Here is a 15,239-nt window from a genome sequence, read left to right as displayed (position 1 = left end):
TGAACTGAACTAAATGACCTCCCTGAGGGGCCATTCATGAGACAGGGAAAATATGGAACAGGGAGAATACGGCCAAGCCATTTGGTGTGACTGTGTTCAGTGTTCCAGAACTGGAGTGTTGAGTAACACCACATGATGGAGATATCTCAGCTGACTAGATTGTAGTACAAATTTGAAATCGTTTTTTTTGTTTTTTTGTTACACTGGATAAAAGTAGAGACTCAAGAGCTACAAAATGGTATATCATACACTGCAGTTGAGGGACAACGGCAAAGCAATTCTGCTTGAGAGTTGATAAACTTGTAACCCCACTTTTGAAAATGGCCCTTGAATGTTTTGGTACACCTACTGGCGAGCTCGTCTTTGTTTACACCCATTCAGCATCGTTCACACCCTCTTAAGCCGTAGTCCCACCCATCTCTTTAAGGATTCACGTACAATACATGGCCATAGTTACCCTCAGACAAACCTGGCTAACTTGATGGGTCATGTAATCACCTACCAAAGTGGAGTCTTTTCCTTAGCTAGCTAAACAATTAACCATAATCCCAACACATAGATACAGCACAAACAGTTTGTTATAGCTAGCCACTATGCATGAAATGCTGTAGTATGAAACTGCAGGTAGCTAAAGCTAACTAACGAGGTTCAATGTTAGCTAGCTAATCCATGATCTCAGCCAATCATGGCTAGGGGGAAGGTTCCTGGCTTTTTCCGTGGCTAAACCAACTAGGCTCATAATTGAACAATTGTATTCGTATTTATAGATGGCAAACAAGTTTGTTATTAAGGCACATGAAAGTTCACATGTTTCAGAAGGAATTTCATCCTAAAAAAAACCATTGATAAATAAAAATAAAAAAGTTAATTACATTCCAATACCTCTTCTGTGAAGTAGCTAGCTTCTTGAAACGGGTCATATATCTTCTTGAAACGGGTCATAGAGCTTCTTGAAACGGGTCATATATCTTCTTGAAACGGGTCATAGAGCTTCTTGAAACGGGTCATAGAGCTTCTTGAAACGGGTCATATATCTTCTTGAAACGGGTCATATATCTTCTTGAAACGGGTCATATATCTTCTTGAAACGGGTCATATATCTTCTTGAAACGGGTCATATAGCTTCTTGAAACGGGTCATAGAGCTTCTTGAAATGGGTCATATATCTTCTTGAAACGGGTCATAGAGCTTCTTGAAACGGGTCATATAGCTTCTTGAAACGGGTCATATAGCTTCTTGAAACGGGTCATATAGCTTCTTGAAACGGGTCATATATCTTCTTAAAACGGGTCATATAGCTTCTTGAAACGGGTCATATATGTCCTATATACAAAGCATTATGTTTGGGGCAAATTCAACACAACACATCACTGAGTACCACTTCATATTTTCAAGCATGGTGGTGGCTGCATCATGTTATCGGTATGCTTGTCATCGGCAAGGGCTAGGGAGTTGTTGTGGAGGATAAAAGGAAACGGAATAAGCTAAGCACAGGCAACATCCTAGAGTAAAACCTGGCTCAGTCTGCTTTCCACCAGACACTGGGAGAGAGTTTCACCTTTCAGCAGGACCTAAAACACAAGGCCGAATATACACTGGAGGTGCTTACCAAGACGTAGTTGTATGTTCCTGAGAGGCCTAGTTACAGTTTTGAATTAAATCATCTTGAAAAAAAAAAGGACTTGAAAATGGCTGTCTAGCAATGATCAACAACCAACTTGACAGAACTTGAACATCTAAAAACATAATGTGTAAATGTACAATCCAAAAGCTCTTAGAGACTTACCCAGAAAGCCCCACAGCTGTGATGACTCTTAGACTTACCCAGAAAGCCTCACAGCTATAATGACTCTTAGAGACTTACCCAGAAAGCCTCACAGCTGTGATGACTCTTAGACTTACCCAGAAAGCCTCACAGCTGTAATGACTCTTAGAGACTTACCCAGAAAGCCTCACAGCTGTAATGACTCTTAGAGACTTACCCAGAAAGCCTCACAGCTGTAATGACTCTTAGAGACTTACCCAGAAAGACTCACAGCTGTAATGACTCTTAGAGACTTACCCAGAAAGCCTCACAGCTGTAATCACTGCCAAATCACTCAGGGGGTTGAATACTTATATCATGTTTTATGTTTCATAAATGTTTTTGTTTTTTTTTACAAATGTTAACATTTTTCTTGTACTTTGACATTACAGAGTATCATGTCTAAATCATTGACACATTTTTTGTTGTTGAATTAAATACATTTTAGTCCCACTTTGTAACCCTTACAATATGTGGAAAAGTAAAGGGGTAGGAATACCTTCTGAAGGCTCCTCTACACCCTCTACACCCTCTACACCTCTACAACCCTACACCCTCTACACCTCTACAACCCTCTACACCAGGGGTGTCAAAGTCAAATGGACGGAGGGCCAAATAAAAAATTTAGCTACAAGCCGAGGGCCGGACTGTTCGAATGTTCATTGAAAAAATTTTAAATGACGCATATAGTCTAGTGAACCTAATTGAACCTACTGAAAACCTAACAAATATATTCCAATATGATCAGATAAATAAAGCAATATTTTCTTATGGCTCTGTCAGTAATCTTTAATTTTCAACAGACACAAAAGACAAATTTCCTTTATATAAAAATCCCCATAACATGAACATTAAATGAAAGAAACCGGTATTCAAGGCACCATCAGTAGCCTATATTTTCTATTTTAGCAAAAGTGGGCTAAATTTACTTCAAAGAAAAAAACAATAATAGCAATTTTCTATCATCCACTCAACTGAAATATTTTTAAAATATAATTGGATTGAAATACAATAAAATAAAGTGCAAAAATCTATTAATCAAAAACAACACTTTGTTTAAGGAGAAGTAACATGCAGTGAAAACAAATATTAAACTTTAACTTTTAAACTTGAACTGAGTAAAAACTCTAAATATGTGATTGCACAGTAATGTTCACTTGTTTGAGGTTGAGGGTGATACTTGGTGGTGTCCCATCTTTTCCACAAGTTCATCAATGTTCGGGGTAAGGCTCTGAGCTGAGGAAATCCTCAGAATTGAGTGGAGGTGTTCAGCAGTAAGTCGACTTCTGTGTGATGTTTTGTTCAGGTTCATCAAAGAAAAAGTTGTTCACACAGGTATGTGCTGCCAAACATAGACAACGTTTGAGCAGCCTGGATGCGCAGCTGGGGCATTGTGTCGGGGAGGAAACGGGCGAACTCCGCAGCACCCACTGCCGCATATTTTGCCCTAAGTGCATCATTGCATTGGAGGTCAATCAACTCCATTTGGAGGTTTGGTGGTGAGCTTTCCACGTCAACAGCAAATGGGTTACCGAGCAGTTCCAACCTGCTTTTTTGTGCTTCAAAGTCAGCAAATCGGCGTCGAAAGTCAGCGGCAAGCATACCTATTTTATCAGCCAACTGTGCGCTCGGGAACGCACTGGTAGAGAGCTTCTCTTTCATGGTCTGGCAGCTGGGAAAGTAAATGGCCGGGCTGATTTAGCGATCTCTTCTGCCAAAATAAAACTGGCCTTGACAGCAGCCTGGCCTTGTGATTTGGCTTTTTTGAACAGAGCCTGTCGAGATTTGAGGCCTCGTTTTAATTCCTCTGCCTTTTGTAGCCTTTGTTCCATGTCCATATTCTTGTTTTTGTCCGCGTGTTTCGTTTCATAATGTCGTCTCAGATTATACTCTTTCAGTACCGCCACACTTTCTCCACACAGAAGACACACAGGTTTTCCAGCTACCTCCGTGAACATATACTCCGACTCCCACCTTGTTTGAAACCCCGGTTCTCAGTGTCCACCTTCCGTTTTGCCATTTTTGATGGGTATCTGAAAGTTAATTTTACTGTGATGCTGACGACTGCTGTGCCAATAAATATTGAAATGAAGCAGCCTACTGCTCGGTGCGTCACCGTTGCATTGTGGGAAATGTAGTATTGGTGCGTGTAAAAGATCTGCGGGCTGCCGGCTTGCTGCGGTCTGCGGGCCGGTTCTAATAATAAATCAAGATCATCCCAGGGGCCGTAAAAAACCTTCTCGCGGGCCGGATGTGGCCCGCGGGCCTTGACTCTGACATATGTGCTCTACACCCTCTACACCCTCTACACCCTCTACACCCTCTACACCCTCTACACCCTCTACACCCTCTACAACCTCTACAACCCTACACCCTCTACACCTCTACACCCTCTACACCCTCTACACCCTCTACACCCTCTACAACCTCTACAACCTCTACACCCTCTACAACCCCTACAACCTCTACAACCCTACACCCTCTACAACCCTACACCCTCTACAACCTCTAAACCCTCTACAACCTGTACACCTCTACACCTCTACAACCCTACACCCTCTACACCCTCTACAACCTCTACAACCCTCTACACCCTCTACCACCTCTACAACTCTACAACCTCTACAACCTCTACACCTCTACACCTATACACCCTCTACACCTCTACAACCCTACACCCTCTACACCCTCCACACCCTCTACAACCTCTACAACCCTCTACAACCCTCTACACCTCTACACCCTCTACAACCTCTACAACCTCTACAACCTCTACAACCTCTACAACCTCTACACCCTCTACAACCTCTACACCTATACAACCTACACCCCCTAGTCCCACTTTGTAACCCTTACAATATGTGGAAAAGTAAAGGGGTAGGAATACCTTCTGAAGGCTCCTCTACACCCTCTACAACCTCTACACCTCTACACCCTCTACACCCTCTACAACCCTACACCTCTACAACCTCTACACCCTCTACAACCCTACACCTCTACAACCTCTACACCCTCTACACCCTCTACACCCTCTACAACCCTACACCTCTACACCCTCTACACCTCTACAACCCTCTACACCCTCTACACCCTCTACACCCTCTACACCCTCTACAACCTCTACAACCCTCTACAACCCTCTACAACCCTCTACAACCCTCTACAACCCTCTACACCCTCTACACCCTCTACAACCCTACACCCTCTACACCCTCTACAACCTCTAAACCCTCTACAACCTGTACACCTCTACACCTCTACAACCCTACACCTCTACAACCCTACACCCTCTACACCCTCTACACCCTCTACACCCTCTACAACCCTCTACACCCTCTACACCTCTACCACCTCTACAACCTCTACAACCTCTACAACCTCTACAACCTCTAAACCCTCTACAACCTGTACACCTCTACACCTCTACAACCCTACACCTCTACAACCCTACACCCTCTACACCCTCTACACCCTCGACAACCTCTACAACCCTCTACAACCCTCTACACCCTCTACACCTCTACCACCTCTACAAGCTCTACACCCTCTACACCCTCTACAACCTCTACAACCTCTACAACCTCTACACCTCTACACCCTCTACACCTTTACAACCCTACACCCTCTACACCCTCTACACCCTCTACACCTCTACAACCTCTACAACCCTACACCCTCTACACCTCTACAACCCTACAACCTCAACACCCTCTACAACCCCTACACCTCTACAACCCCTACACCTCTACAACCCTACACCCTCTACACCTCTACAACCTCTACAACCTCTACAACCCTACACCCTCTACAACCTATACAACCCTACACCCTCTACAACCCTACACCCCCTACAACCTCTACACCCTCTACAACCTGTACACCTCTACACCCCTTCAACTCTACACCCCTTCACCTCTACAACCCTACACCTCTACAACCTGTACACCTCTACACCCCTTCACCCCTACACCCGTACACCTCTACAACCCTCCACCCTCTACAGCTCTACAACTTCTACACCCTCTACAACCCTACAACCTGTACACCCCTTCACCTCTACACCTCTACAACCCCTAGACCCCTACCACCTCTACAACCCCTACACCCCTACAACCTCTACAACCTCTACACCCCTACTACACCTATACACCTCTACAACCCTCCACCCTCTACAGCTCTACAACCTCTACACCTCTACAACCCTAAACCTCTACACCTGTACAACCTGTACACCTCTACAACCCTCCAACCTCTACACCTCTACAACCCCTACAACCCTGCACCCTCTACAACCCTACACCCTCTACAATCCTACACCCTCTACAACCTCTACAACCTCTACAACCCTAAACCTCTACACCTGTACACCTGTACACCCCTTCACCCCTACACCCCTACACCCCTTCACCCCTACACCTCTACACCTCTACACCTCTACAACCCTACACCCCTACACCCCTTCACCTCTACAACCATACACCCTCTACAACCTGTACACCCTCTACACCCCTTCACCCCTACACCTCTACAACCCTACACCCTCTACAACCTGTACACCTCTACACCCCTTCAACTCTACACCTCTACACCCTGTACACCTCTACAACCTCTACAACCTCTACAACCTCTACAACATCTACAACCTCTACAACCTCTACAACCTCTACAACCCCTACACCTCTACACCCTCTACAACCTCTACAACACGAGGAGATGGAATCACACTTTGCTCGAAGATTGACACTGTGTGTCTGTGTGTGTGTGTGGGGGGTCTGTGTGTGGGGTGTGTGTGTGTGTGCGCGCGTGTGTGGGGGGGGGGTCTGTGTGTGTCTGTGTGTGGGGGGTGTGTGTGTGGGGGGGGTCTGTGTGTGTCTGTGTGTGGGGTGTGTGTGTCTGTGTGTGTCTGTGTGTGGGGTGTGTGTGTCTGTGTGTGTGTGTGTGTGTGTGTGTGTGTGTGTGTGTGTGTGTGTGTGTGTGTGTGTGTGTGTGTGTGTGTGTGTGTGTGTGTGTGTGTGTGTGTGTGTGGTGTGTTTGTTTGTGTTTAAACGTGACCTACTGTGGAACCAGTCACCTTTCACAAATCCTAAAACTAACTTTGAACATTTATATAAAAACATTTAAAGTCCTAGCTATGAATTTTTCATGGTCGGATTCTGTTTTTAGTTCATTCCATTTTCTCGTTCAGCCTCTCACACACACCTCCCCCCATCCCTCCCTCCCACCCACCCACCCACCCGCCCACTTACCTCTCACCCACCTCTCCTTCTCCCTCACCCAAAGGTAATCTTGAGTGCATTTCAGCAAATCAAGCTGGTTTCACAATTGCCCCGGAATGACTGTCTACCTAATCCTGTCCCGTTGTCATGGTAATAACCCTCTCAAATGGAGCTATTGACCAGTCCTCCCATGAAAGGTGATTTTGAGGGGGGGGGGGGGCACGCAGCTCGTAGCAAAGGATTTTCAGCTGTAATCCTCTCTCACAAAAAGGAGGAGAGGAGGAATAGGAAGAAGGAGAAGGAGGGGGAGGACGCTTTATTTTTAAACGCTGAATTTGCATTCACCTGCTGAGTTTGTGAGGTAGCCAAATCCCCTCGGCCCTCCATGTTTAAATATAAGAAAGCAGTTATCTATCCTTTTTAGATACGGCCTGAAATGTCTCTTTTTGTTGATGCAAGCAGAGCGGTGTGAATAACCTCGTATGGTGGTTCTACGATCTTAGAGTGTACTTGTTACTCCATTACAATAGACCCTGGGAGCATCCCAAATGGCTTTCTATTCCCTAGGTCAAAAGAAGTGCACTAAATAGGGAATAGGGTGCCATTTTGTCACACGGCTTATTCTTTTAGAGTGCACTTGTTACTCTGTTATAATAGACTGTTTCCAGTTGATCAGAAAGTCTAGAGGTTCAACAGGTTTGTTACCATAGTAACAGTGGAACACCACTGATGGAACAGCAACCTGATTGGATGATAAGTATTGCTTCCTGTCATTACGGGAACAAGTAATGGAGGTTCTTGCAATTTCTACTTGAATGCTACAATCCTACCAACCTCTACTTGAATGCTACAATCCTACCAACTCCTACTTGAATTCTACAATCCTACCAACTTCTACTTGAATGCTACAATCCTACCAACTTCTACTTGAATTCTACAATCCTACCAACTGCTACTTGAACGCTACAATCCTACCAACCGCTACTTGAACGCTACAATCCTACCAACCGCTACTTGAACGCTACAATCCTACCAACCGCTACTTGAATGCTACAGTCCTACCAACCTCTACTTGAATTCTACAATCCTACGAACCTCTACTTGAATGCTACAATCCTACCAATTGCTTACTTGAATCCTACAAACCTACTTGAATGCTACAATCCTACCAACTTCAACTTGAATGCTACAATCCTACCAACCACTACTTGAATTCTACATTCCTATGAACCTCTACTTGAATGCTACAATCCTACCAATTTCTACTTGAATCCTACCAACTCCTACTTGAATGCTACAATCCTACCAACCACTACTTGAATTCTACATTCCTATGAACCTCTACTTGAATGCTACAATCCTACCAATTGCTACTTGAATCCTACCAACTCCTACTTGAATGCTACAATCCTACCAACCACTACTTGAATTCTACATTCCTATGAACCTCTACTTGAATACTACAATCCTACCAACCACTACTTGAATTCTACATTCCTATGAACCTCTACTTGAATACTACAATCCTACCAACCACTACTTGAATTCTACATTCCTATGAACCTCAACTTGAATGCTACATTCCTACGAACCTCTACTTGAATACTACATTCCTACGAACCTCTACTTGAATACTACAATCCTACCAACCTCTACTTGAATTCTACAATCCTACCAACTCCTACATGAATGCTACAATCCTACCAACCACTACTTGAATGCTACAATCCTACCAACCACTACTTGAATGCTACAATCCTACCAACCTCTACTTGAATACTACAATCCTACCAACCTCTACTTGAATGCTACAATCCTATGAACCGCTACTTGAATGCTACAATCCTACCAACTTCTACTTGAATTCTACAATCCTACCAACTGCTACTTGAACGCTACAATCCCACCAACCGCTACTTGAATACTACAGTCCTACCAACCACTACTTGAATTCTACAATCCTACCAACCACTACTTGAATTCTACATTCCTATGAACCTCTACTTGAATTCTACAATCCTACCAACCGCTACTTGAATGCTACAATCCTACCAACCACTACTTGAATTCTACATTCCTATGAACCTCTCCTTGAATGCTACAATCCTACAAACCTACTTGAATGCTACAATCCTACCAACCACTACTTGAATTCTACATTCCTATGAACCTCTCCTTGAATGCTACAATCCTACAAACCTACTTGAATGCTACAATCCTACCAACCTCTACTTGAATTCTACAATCCTACCAACTTCTCCTTGAATTCTACATTCCTATGAACCTCTACTTGAATGCTACATTCCTATGAACCTCTCCTTGAATTCTACATTCCTACCACCTGAAAGTCTTATAATTCTGACACCCAACCTTGCCGTTCTGATACGACCACATGTGCATATTCAATACAATACTAGGTGTTAAGTGCCTTGGTCAGGTTCACATCGACAGATTCATCACAGAGTCGGCTCAGGGATTCGAACCAGCAACCTTTCGGTTACTGGCCCGAACCTCTTTAACCGCTAGACTACCTACTTCTGTGTTTATTCAGTACAATGAACATAAGATACAGGAATTGAAAAACCACAGTATGCTCACTGTACATAGATAAGACGGGAGAGTAACACTCCTTCTTCTGGCGGCCCTAAGGCAGGGATGAGTGTGTGGGTTCTTAGTTGGGCCATACAGCCACAGCACTGATCCTAGTTCCCAGTTGGATTATAAATCTAAGATCAGCCTAGACACACACACACACACACACACACACACACACACACACACACACACACACACACACACACACACACACACACACACACGTTAGCTACCAGAGGCCTTTAAAAACATATACCACTGATCCAAGATCAGATCAGCCTACACAGTTCTACACCAGAGGCCTTTTACACGCTGAAGGACAATGTGATCATATCACCCGCTAGACATATTACAAGAAAACACATCAGAAGCCTTAAGGTTTAATGAGATCACACCCACTGAGTTTCCCACAGACTTAAAACATAACATCATATCTGAACACACACACACTCGTCTCACTATATCAGTAGAGTGTGACAGACTTGTGCACCACACACACACACACACACACACACACACACACACACACACACACACACACACACACACACACACACACACACACACACACACACACACACACACACACACACACACACACACCCAGGCCAGGGAACAAGCCTTGTCAGAACAGGGAATTATGGGAATGCAGTGACCTCCAGCGAGACCTCTTGCTGCCATAAGTGAGTGAGTGTGTGTGTGTGTGTGTGTGTGTGTGTCTGTGTGTCTGTGTGTGTGTGTGGTGCACAAACCTGTCTCACTCTTTCGGTCTTAACGGCATCGGCTGAGGATGTCATTACCCAGAAGGCTGTGCAGCTGGTGTCTCATGTCGAGGCCCAAAGCGTAAATCTGATTGGAAGAAGAAGGGGAAAAGATACAGCCTAAAGTTAAACAGTCACCGGGGAGGAAAACGCTGTTAGTTTGGATTCTTATGATATTAATGACTTGGAATGCATCCCAAATAGCACCCTATTCCCTATGTAGTGCACTACTTTAGACTAGAGCTGGCACCCTATTCCCTATGTAGTGCACTACTTTAGACTAGAGCTGGCACGCTATTCCCTGTGTAGTGCACTACTTTAGACCAGAGCTGGCACCCTATTCCCTATATAGTGCACTACTTTAGACCAGAGCTGGCACCCTATTCCCTATATAGTGCACTACTTTAGACTAGAGCTGGCACCCTATTCCCTATATAGTGCACTACTTTAGACCAAAACCCAGGTAGTGCACTATAAAAGGAAATAGGGTGTCATTTGGGACATACCCATATAGTTAAATTGACACTGGGGAGAAAACGAAATTGGCTTCTTATGATATTAATGACTTGGACGTTTTACAGTAAGAGATATCATGATATTAATGACTTGGACGTTTTACAGTAAGAGATATCATGATATGAATGACTTGGACGTTTTACAGTAAGAGATATCATGATATTAATGACTTGGACGTTTTACAGTAAGAGATATCATGATATTAATGACTTGGACGTTTTACAGTAAGAGATATCATGATATTAATGACTTGGACGTTTTACAGTAAGAGATATCATGATATTAATGACTTGGACGTTTTACAGTAAGAGATATCATGATATTAATGACTTGGATGTTTTACAGTAAGAGATATCACGATATGAATGACTTGGACGTTTTACAGTAAGAGATATCACGATATTATGATCCTTTTCATGCTTGAAGTCCCATAGGGCGGCACACAAAAGGCCCAGCGTCGTCTGGGTTAGGTAAGGGTTTGGCCGGGGACTGTAGAAAATCGTTATAAATAAGAATTTGATCTTAACTTACTTGCCTAGTTAAATAAAGGTTAAAAAATATATATATGTATATATAAATAAAGTACAAAACACAAGCATTCAATGTCCCTGATAACAGAAATCACACATTGGGTTTCTTACAATGGAGGTTGCGTACACAACATTGAAGGTGACTTATTGTCACGCTCGTCCACCTTCTTCTGATGAGGAGTAAGAGAGATTGGACCAATTTGCAGCGTGGTAAGTGTCCATTTTAATAGGTCAAACTGAACACTACAAATTACAAAATAACAAAGTGACACAAACGAAACGGTCCCGTGTGGTAAGGAACATGGAAAATAATCACCCACAACTCAAAAGGGAAACCAGGCTACCTAAATATGGTTCTCAATCAGGGACAACAATTGACAGCTGCCTCTGATTGAGAACCATACCAAGCCAAACACAGAATCTCAAATTATAGAAAAAGGAACATAGACTGCCCACCCCAACTCACGCCCTGACCATACTGAAACAAAGCCCACCCCCCCCAAAGGTGCCGACTCCGGCCGCAAAACCTGAACCTATAGGGGAGGGTCTGGGTGGGCGTATGTCCGCGGTGGCGGCTCTGGCATGGGAAGTGGACCCCACTCCACCATAGTTTTTGTCCACCTCTTCACCTGCCTCCGTGGCCTCTTTAGAGAGGGGACCTTCGCCACCGACCTCGGACTGGGGACCCTAACCCCGGGTCCCGAATGGGCGGGAGATTCCGACAGCTCCGGAGTGGCGGGAGTGATGGGCAATTCCGGCAGCTCTGGACAGACGGGAGACTCCGGCAGCTCTGGACAGACGGGAGACTCCGGCAGCTCTGGACAGACGGGAGACTCCGGCAGCTCAGGACAGACGGGAGACTCCGGCAGCTCAGGACAGTCGGGAGACTCCGGCAGCTCAGGACAGACGGGAGACTCCGGCAGCTCAGGACAGACGGGAGACTCCGGCAGCTCAGGACAGACGGGAGACTCCGGCAGCTCAGGACAGACGGGAGACTCCGGCAGCTCAGGACAGACGGGAGACTCCGGCAGCTCAGGACAGACGGGAGACTCCGGCAGCTCAGGACAGACGGGAGACTCCGGCAGCTCAGGACAGACGGGAGACTCCGGCAGCTCAGGACAGACGGGAGACTCCGGCAGCTCAGGACAGACGGGAGACTCCGGCAGCTCAGGACAGACGGGAGACTCCGGCAGCTCAGGACAGATGGGAGACTCCGGCAGCGCTGGGCAGGAGGAAGACTCTGGCTGCGCTGGACAGGCAGAAGCACCTGTAGGGAGGAGACTGAGAGACAGCCTGGTGGGGGGGCTGCCACCGGAGGCCTGGTGAGTGGAGGCGGTACCGGATAGACCGGACCGTGAAGGCGCACTGGAGGTCTTGAGCACCGAGCCTGCACAACCCTTCCTGGGTGGATACTCCCCGTAGCCAGGCCAGTAGGGCGAGGTGGAATAGACCCCACTGGGCTGTGCTGGCGAACCGGGGACACCATGCACAGGGCTGGTGCAATGTACCCCGGTCCGAGGAGACGCACTGGAGACCAGATGTGCTGAGCCGGCTCCATGGCACCTGACTCGATGCCCACTCTAGCCCGGCCGATTGGAGGCACTGCTATGTACCGCACCGGGCTATGCCTGCGCACCGGGGACACCGTGCGCCTCACGGCATAACACGGTGCCTGCCCGGTCCACCTCTCTACACGGTAAGCACGGGGAGTTGGCGCAGCTCTCCTACCTGACTTGGCCACACTCCCTGTGTGCCCATCCCCAATACATTTTTGGGGCTGCCTCTCGGGCTTCCAGCCGCGCTGCCGTGCTGCCTCCTCATACCACCACCTCTCGGCCTTCGCTGCCTCCAGCTCAGCCTGGGGCGGCGATATTCTCCAGCCTGTGCCCAGGGTCCCTTTCCGTCCAGAATCTCCTCCCATGACCAGGAGTCCTGAGATCGCTGCTGCTGCCCGTTACCACGCTGCTTGGTCCTTTGGTGGTGGGTGATTCTGTCACGCTCGTCCTCTTCTTCTGATGAGGAGTAAGAGAGATTGGACCAATTTGCAGCGTTGTAAGTGACCATTTTAATATGTCAAACTGAACACTACAAATGACAAAATAACAAAGTGACACAAACGAAACAGTCCCGTGTGGTAACAAACACTAACACGGAAAATAAACACCCACAACTCAAAAGTGAAACCAGGCTACCTAAGTATGGTTCTCAATCAGGAACAACAATTGACAGCTGCCTCTGATTGAGTACCATACCAAGCCAAACACAGAATTCCAAATTATAGAAAAAGGAACATAGAATGCCCACCCCAACTCACACCCTGACCATACTGAAACAAAGACAAAACAAAGGAACTAAGGTTAGAACGTGACACTTATTTTGCTTTTAGGAGGTAATCGGTTAAAATAATCAACATGATACAAATGTGATTCTGTTCACAATAGGACACTGTGCTACAGCCAAAACATTCCACTGGTGGTTTTCTCCCACAAAGCTTAGACTGCATGCCAAATCACACTCTATTCCCTATATATAGTGCACTACTTTTGACCTCAGCCCTGTGGGGTGCCCCCTATTCCCTTAATCCTCCAGATACTTTCATACTAACAACACACCCAGTTAACAATAGGATCATAGTCTATTCACTCTCACATGGCTTACACACAGAGTAACCATGGTGCAGTGCACAATTAGTTAGTTGTAAACACTCATTAGCTGGATATAAAGATATGACTTGAGTTTAAAGTGTGTGTGTGTGACAGAGGGAGAGAGACAGAGAGACAGAGACACAGAGACCATCTTTATGTCTGTTCTCTCTCTGGCAGCAGTGTGTAAACTAAGCTAAATGTGAGAGATGAATAAATTCGTAATGTGTAAACACACAGAGATCTAGAATGAGATTAAGCAGAGATAATAAACAGAGATTATATCATAAAAAAGAGACCACGAGGAAGTGGTAAGTACACAAGCCAACCAACTGTTCCAATGGTTCCATTCAGTTCCGTTCACTGTGGCTGGTGTTCCATTTGGCTCCCAGACCGGCGTGCCAAATGACACCCTATATAGTGCACTATCTTTGACAAGGGCCCATATGGGTCTGGCCAAAAAAAGTGCGCTATATAGCAAATAGGGTGCCATTTGTGATGCCAGACTTTGCAAATACAGCCAATTTCCTGTTTTGTAGAACCTTGAGTTCTATGACATCACAGTGTAACCCTTCTTCCTCTCACTGTAGACACAGACACCAGGATGTGTGATAATTCTATGCATCCTAGCCTGAGTGCCAGTCTGTTTGTGCTATCATGTCAACTACAACTTCAACTGTTTGGCTTGACAATGACTGGAACCAGGCTATAGCATCCCACCCCACCTGGGAAAAACACACTCATCTCATCTGAAAACCATTAAACGCTTCAACAACTAAACTTGCATACTTACTAAAGTTAAAAACATAATCTGCATTCATTTTTTATTTAACTAGGCAAGTCAGTTAAGAACAAATTCTTATTTTTCCTTTATTTAACTAGGCAAGTCAGTTAAGATCAAATTCTTATTTTCAATGATGGCCTGGGAACAGTGGGTTAACTGCCTTGTTCAGTGGAAGAACAACAGATTTGTACCTTGTCAGCTCGGGGGTTTGAACTCACAACCTTCCCGGTTACTAGTCCAATGCTCTAACCACTAGGCTACCCTGCCGCCCCATTTACAATGACGGCCTACCCCGGACTAAATGTGCACCACCCTATGCGACTTCCAATCAAGGCCAGTTGTGATACAGCCAGGAATTGAACCAGGGTCTGTAGTGACACCTCTAGCGCTG

This window comes from Oncorhynchus masou, chromosome 23, assembly GCF_036934945.1.
Source record: "Oncorhynchus masou masou isolate Uvic2021 chromosome 23, UVic_Omas_1.1, whole genome shotgun sequence".
NCBI lineage: Eukaryota > Metazoa > Chordata > Actinopteri > Salmoniformes > Salmonidae > Oncorhynchus > Oncorhynchus masou.
The sequence above is the reverse complement of the archived record's forward strand: the minus strand, read 5'-3'. Positions refer to the sequence as shown.